The sequence below is a fragment of the Periplaneta americana genome, chromosome 14 (genome assembly GCF_040183065.1).
Source record: "Periplaneta americana isolate PAMFEO1 chromosome 14, P.americana_PAMFEO1_priV1, whole genome shotgun sequence".
NCBI lineage: Eukaryota > Metazoa > Arthropoda > Insecta > Blattodea > Blattidae > Periplaneta > Periplaneta americana.
This window is the reverse complement of record NC_091130.1, coordinates 18,259,030-18,265,029: the sequence shown is the minus strand read 5'-3', so window position 1 is coordinate 18,265,029 and position 6,000 is coordinate 18,259,030. Positions and strand designations below refer to the sequence as shown.

Below are 6,000 nucleotides of genomic sequence, written 5' to 3'. Positions count from 1 at the left end.
CTCGTCGCGCTGGTTACGTCATGGTACCCCGATGGAGTAGCCAGTAGCGTGTTGGCTTGCCACCACAGGGGCCCGTGTTCGGTTCTCGGCGATAACTTTTTTTTAACGTAACTAATTTTTATACATGTTACCTTTCTTCATTTTTATAATTTTGTGTAGTGGAACTTACTATTTCGCAACTCTGGCTCCACTAGGAGAATTTAAAAAACTCTTGGGAGATCAATTTTCTTCCCGAAATAAAACAAAGATAAACAAACAAATTAAAGAAAAATAAAAGAAATACACATGTGGATCTAATACATTGTCCACATGCCATCGGCGTCTATCATTGCCTGGCATTTTCGGGGCATTGAGTCTACCAGATCGCGGAAATAGTTCTGGTCCTTAGCGAAATCTTCCCAGGTAACCAGAATTTGATCCCAGAACTGATCTGGATTTTGAGGTGGGATGTCTCGATATTTGTCAATCCTCTTTTTCATGCTTTTCCGTGAACCGTCTTTGAACGTTTATGGCGGTGTGCGCGGGGTGATTATCCTGCTGGAAAATTAAATTTCCATCGGAAAGAAAACGATTATAAATTCCAAGAATCCAGCTCTTTCGCTTCTGTTTTAAGCCAGTGCAAACATATCTTATCGCTAGCTATAATATAATTCTAATAAATGAAAGTTAATATACCAATTAAGTTTTGTTATGTTTGAATGCACATTATGTATTAATTTACTAATATTTCTTAGGTACCGGTATGTAGTTATAATAATCACTTTCATGTCTTAAAATAAAACTCAGTTGTTTGTTACCTAGTTGAAATAGGCCACTTGTTCCAATTCACTAGCTACTATTAACTCTAGATTCTATGTTACTGGCTCTTCAACTACAGCCGATGTCAATAGTGCTTCAAAATACGCAGTGAGTAAATAATAAAATGTTTCAGCAGCAATTGCTTCTTTAGGACGAAATTACATATAATTTACACATGAACCTGAATTAGAGAATTTTATATGATACCGAATTCTCCTCGGGGTTTTCTGTACAGTTGACTACACACACATTCGTGTAATTATTGTCACCTGGTGGTCATAATGCTGAGATTTTTCTAAACAGAAATTCATATTTAGCATTATAAAATGTAACCATACATAATATTTATTATTATTCAATAGCAGTCAATGCAACTTTCATTGATCAATTCTCTGTACTGTATGAATCATGGCTACTGTAATAGGTTACGATTTTACACATGTTTCATTACTTACTCCATAGTACAGAATTTAAATAATAATAATATCAGCCAATAAGAACTTGTCTTATATATGCAAAATCATTACCAACTGTTGTTGAGTAGTTAAAATAGTATTAACGACAGTTAAAGTTAAGTGTTGGTTATTTTAAACAAAATTATGTTGGAAAAATGGAAAACATCTTAACAAAACGTTAAAAATAAACCAGCTGTTAATTTAACATTTGTTAAGCCAAATTAAACATTACTTGGAAAAACTGGCCATTAGTCTTCTTACATCGCGTTATGACAGCCTGTGTTAACTATATGCAGTTGCTAAGATACGAATTCACGTTAATACTAAAACTGATATAAATCGCAATAAGGTTCAGCTCGCGTACATTAATTAATTGTAATTGAAGCTTAGAGCCTGTCTTATGTGAAGTTATGAAAACCTCTGTCAACTATACGCTACATTATGGAGCCGTCTTTATATTAGACTTGGTATAAATTCTCTGTGAAGTGTCTTCCATGGATATTAGCTACGTTATCGCTCTGCGATCTTGAGAGATCGGCGTTGCGATGCTCAGCGAAATGAACGCTGGTAAATCTCTCTGTGGATCCGTGGGGGGTACCACTAAGCCAAGCTTTGCATTATAGATGACATGGAATGTGGCCCATAAAATATTTTTCCAGCACATAACGTGTGTTAGAAAGTCATATTTGCCTGCAGACTGACGCTATTTTTGTTTGTTGCAGTGACCTGAGGTTCAACAAGATACGAGAGATACCGGCCAATGCGTTCAAGGATCTCAAACACCTGAACACTCTGTAAGTACTCATTATACCCTACCACAAAACATCTTTATATTCTTCATCCTATACAGTTTCAGTTGTTAGAAATTGGAACTCGCTTCCGAGTGATATAAGGGGTTGTTGGACAATAACTTCATTTAGGTCAAAATTGCATAAATTCTTACTTAACAGATGAATTGCTGATTAATATTTGTTACTTATAATGAAACTAACATCTGTCCATTATTATTATTATTATTATTATTATTATTATTATTATTATTATTATTATTATTATCATTAATTTTTCTAAATAGATTTACAAAACCTCTAATGGCAATTACATTAATATTCTCATTATAGAAATAGAAATATATATATTCTCCCTGTAACATAGTCCTAGTAAGCTTATATTAAATTAATTTTCATCATTTTACTAGCTATCTCAAATATTAAATTAATTATAATTCATTGAATTAAATTAGCTCATAAATTAAGTTACTACTTTACCTTATAGATTTATCTAAATTTAAATAAATGTGTAGTGAATAATATTGCTGGAGAACCTTTTAAGTGTAGTGTAAATATTTGTAATTTAAATTTATGTATTGTATTGATTAAGGCTGGTTGAGTGGAAGAGAAGGCCTTATGGCCTTAACTCTGCCAGCGAAAATAAAACATTATTATTATTATTATTATTATTATTATTATTATTATTATTATTATTAAGTACAGTTCAGCATTCAATTCACAATAATAACTAATGGTACTGAACTAATTAGGCCTAATTTTAGGCTTAGTTGAATCATATTAGTATGTAAATGAAACGATGTTCCCTTCACGATAGGTTCTGTAAACTTCAGAGTGATCACAGATCTCGTTTCATCAAAGGATCCTACTTTTCCAAGAAATTAAATACATCTCATCTTCAATCATACAGTATTTAAGGTAACCAAGGAGTTTAAATCCATTATAAAATACAGCAGTGCACATTTCTTTCTGTATCTCATGAACTATCTAAGCTAGTTTTTTTTTATTTTTAAGACATAAAGAAAACTCTGATGGACTTTCCCTATAAGTTTCAACATTTTAATAAATATGCACGGGTTGTAACTTTAATAATGGCAACTATTTATTTATTACGAATATACAAGTGATACATCTGTGAGACTTCTACAGTCCTTCAATGCAGTAACCAGCATTGTCAACAACTCGTTGCCAGCCGAGTCGTGGAAGTCGTAGTACCCCTGTAGCAGCTCCTGTTGTGTTGATGTTATGTTTTATTTAACGACGCTCGCAACTGCAGAGGTTATATCAGCGTCGCCGGATGTGCCGGAATTTTGTCCCGCAGGAGTTCTTTTTTACATGCCAGTAAATCTACTGACATGAGCCTGTCACATTTAAGCACACTTAAATGCCATCGACCTGGCCCTGGATCGAACCCGCAACCTTGGGCATAGAAGCCTGTTGTGTTGATGTTTCTGATGCAGAATATCGGGAACAGTCCGGAATCGAACGTCACGAAGTGGTCCCTTCATCTTTGGTATTAAGTCATAAACACAGAAGCTTAAGTGCGGTGAATGTGGTGGATGGAAAAGCACTTCCCACCCCCAGCGACAGTACAAGTCAGCTACAGGCTGTGCCGTGTGCTCCCCTGCGTTATCCTGCAAAATGATGGGAGGGTTCTGCAAAAGGCGTGGGCGCTTTCTTAGCAACGTTGGTCTCACATTATGCTAAAAAAAATGACGGAAATACTGTACATTAACATTCAGCCAAAATCGCTGTTCCTGCTTTGTAAACATGGCGAAACACAACCGCTTAGAGCTGTAACTGACAGGAGACTAACTTCAACTCTCCACAGAGCATGCGCTGTGAGTCGGACGGAAGAATCCTTTTGGGGGGGGGGAGGGCAGACATAGACTAACATGTGGTAGAAGTGACAACAATTAACTCCGTCTCGTTTCGCTTTCACAGCAGTGTTGCCACTATTAAAGTTGCACCCCATGTACTTATACAAATTTTAATAACATTTTACAAATAAACATTGTGTGTATTTATTCACACTGCAGATGGGTAAATACCCGGCGGCAGTGGTAACTAATTAACCTCAGTAATGATAATTAATAATAAACACAATTAATAATAAATTAATAATAATACTGATGATAATGATAATAATAATAATAATAATAATAATAATAGTATAATAAAATTAACAAGGAACACCGTAAATTAAATGAAGCACGATCACTTGAAATAACATTTAAAGTAAATCTAATTTGTATCTTAACCCTAAGTTCGGACTAAAACCACAGTCTACTATATACAGTCGCGAAGCTCAATATGTAGTAAAAATGCAAACATGGGTAGTTGCCCACCACTAGGATCGCTACTATCGCCTCATCATCGCAGATCTCTCTCCTAGCAGACGACAAAATATGTTACACTCTCGTTGTCGTGTTCTTTTGGAAAAAATAACTCCTTCCTTGCATTATTGAAATATTAAATGCATAAAGTTAATTTATTATTTTAATGAAGTATATTAAATTCCACCATAAACTCGAAGATAGCTGCAAGAAATAGGTTAATATTATTTTTGTTTGTGCAAAACGAACTGAAATTTACTATAATCGCTTCACTCATTCAAGATTATAGCGATAATTAACTATGTAACCAATAAATATTAATTTGCATTTCCCTTTACAGCAATAATAATGGAAATATGAATTAATGGAGTAACTTACGTGTACCGGTACTTGTAGTGTAGGCTTACGTAGTTAAAAAAGTGGGATGAGGTTAAGCAATAATAATCACACCAGAATTGGAAATAAAACGTGATCAATAAATTTTATTGTAATAGACTTCTTCTTCGTCTCTAGTAAAGTAACAAATAAAAATAACAACAAAATTAACAGCTATAATTAAAAATATATCCTTTGAAAAAAAAAGTAGGCCTAAGCAATAATAATCCCACCAGAATTGAAAATAAAACGTGATCAATAAATTTCATTAAAACAAACTTAATTTTTCTACGTCTCTAGTAAAATATTATTATTCCAATTATTGTATTTTAGCCATTAACGTTTTCATTACAACCAATAACGAACATTTCACAAGCATCAATGTGAAATACGCAACGAGCTAGCACTCGATGGAAATACGACACAGTCCAAAGTCGACCGTGGACAGTCTATTGTTTCTAGTTGCTAACCGCTTGGAGCGCTTTATCACGAGATTTGCAAAAAAATCACCTCAAGCTTCGCGACTGTATATAGTAGACTGTGCTAAAACCCACTAGTATGATATGTTAATACATGCACAAGTACCTTTCAGCACTACACTCATTTCGCTGTCAACTCACTCACTGCACTGGAACTATGACGCATTTCACTGATATTATCCTGATTTTACTAACACTTCAAAAAATAACAATTAAAATTGGAGGAGAAAAATTCGCTTCGGCGCCGGGGATCGAACCCGGGTCCTTGGTTCTACATACCAAGCGCTCTCACCATTGAGCTACGCCGAAGTTCAATCCACAGCACCGGATCGAACTCCCCTCCTCCAGTGTTTTTTTTTTCTTTGTGGCCTGACTCCAAGTTGGGCATGTATGTTGACATTTTATTAAGTCAACTGCCATTATACAAGGAGCGCACTCAGTTGAGTGACTTGATGGCCGGGATTCCACAGTAATATGCACAGTAATGTGTACTATTGCTAGAAGAATTTCCTAAAGACCCGGGTTCGGTCCCCGGCGCCGGAGCGAATTTTTCTCCTCCAATTTTAATTGTTACCATAACAGATATATTCTGTAGGACCAATAAAATAATAATATTTAGTAAACTGTTTAGTCAAATCAATGAATTTCATGTTGCCAGACGAAATAAACTTTAATATTAGATCATACTAATCCTAATTACTAACATAATATGCGAGAAGTCCAGGAGGAAAATATACTATTTCACAAATTATTGAATTATTTAGAAAAC

General features: G+C 34.7%; 1 protein-coding gene and 1 non-coding gene across 2 annotated transcripts in view; one reads left to right on the top strand and one right to left on the bottom strand.

Moving 5' to 3' along the window:
- Positions 1–1,981: 1,981 nt before the first annotated feature.
- Positions 1,982–6,000, top strand: part of Pxn (Peroxidasin) — a 216,704-nt gene continuing 212,685 nt past the window's right edge. Inside the window, exon 1 of the mRNA XM_069845069.1 lies at positions 1,982–2,047. The gene's annotated coding sequence lies outside the window, so the exon portion shown is untranslated. The remainder of the gene's footprint in view (positions 2,048–6,000) is intronic.
- TRNAY-GUA (transfer RNA tyrosine (anticodon GUA)) lies at positions 5,468–5,540 on the bottom strand. Its single transcript has one exon. It is a non-coding gene; the product is annotated as a tRNA-Tyr (tRNA).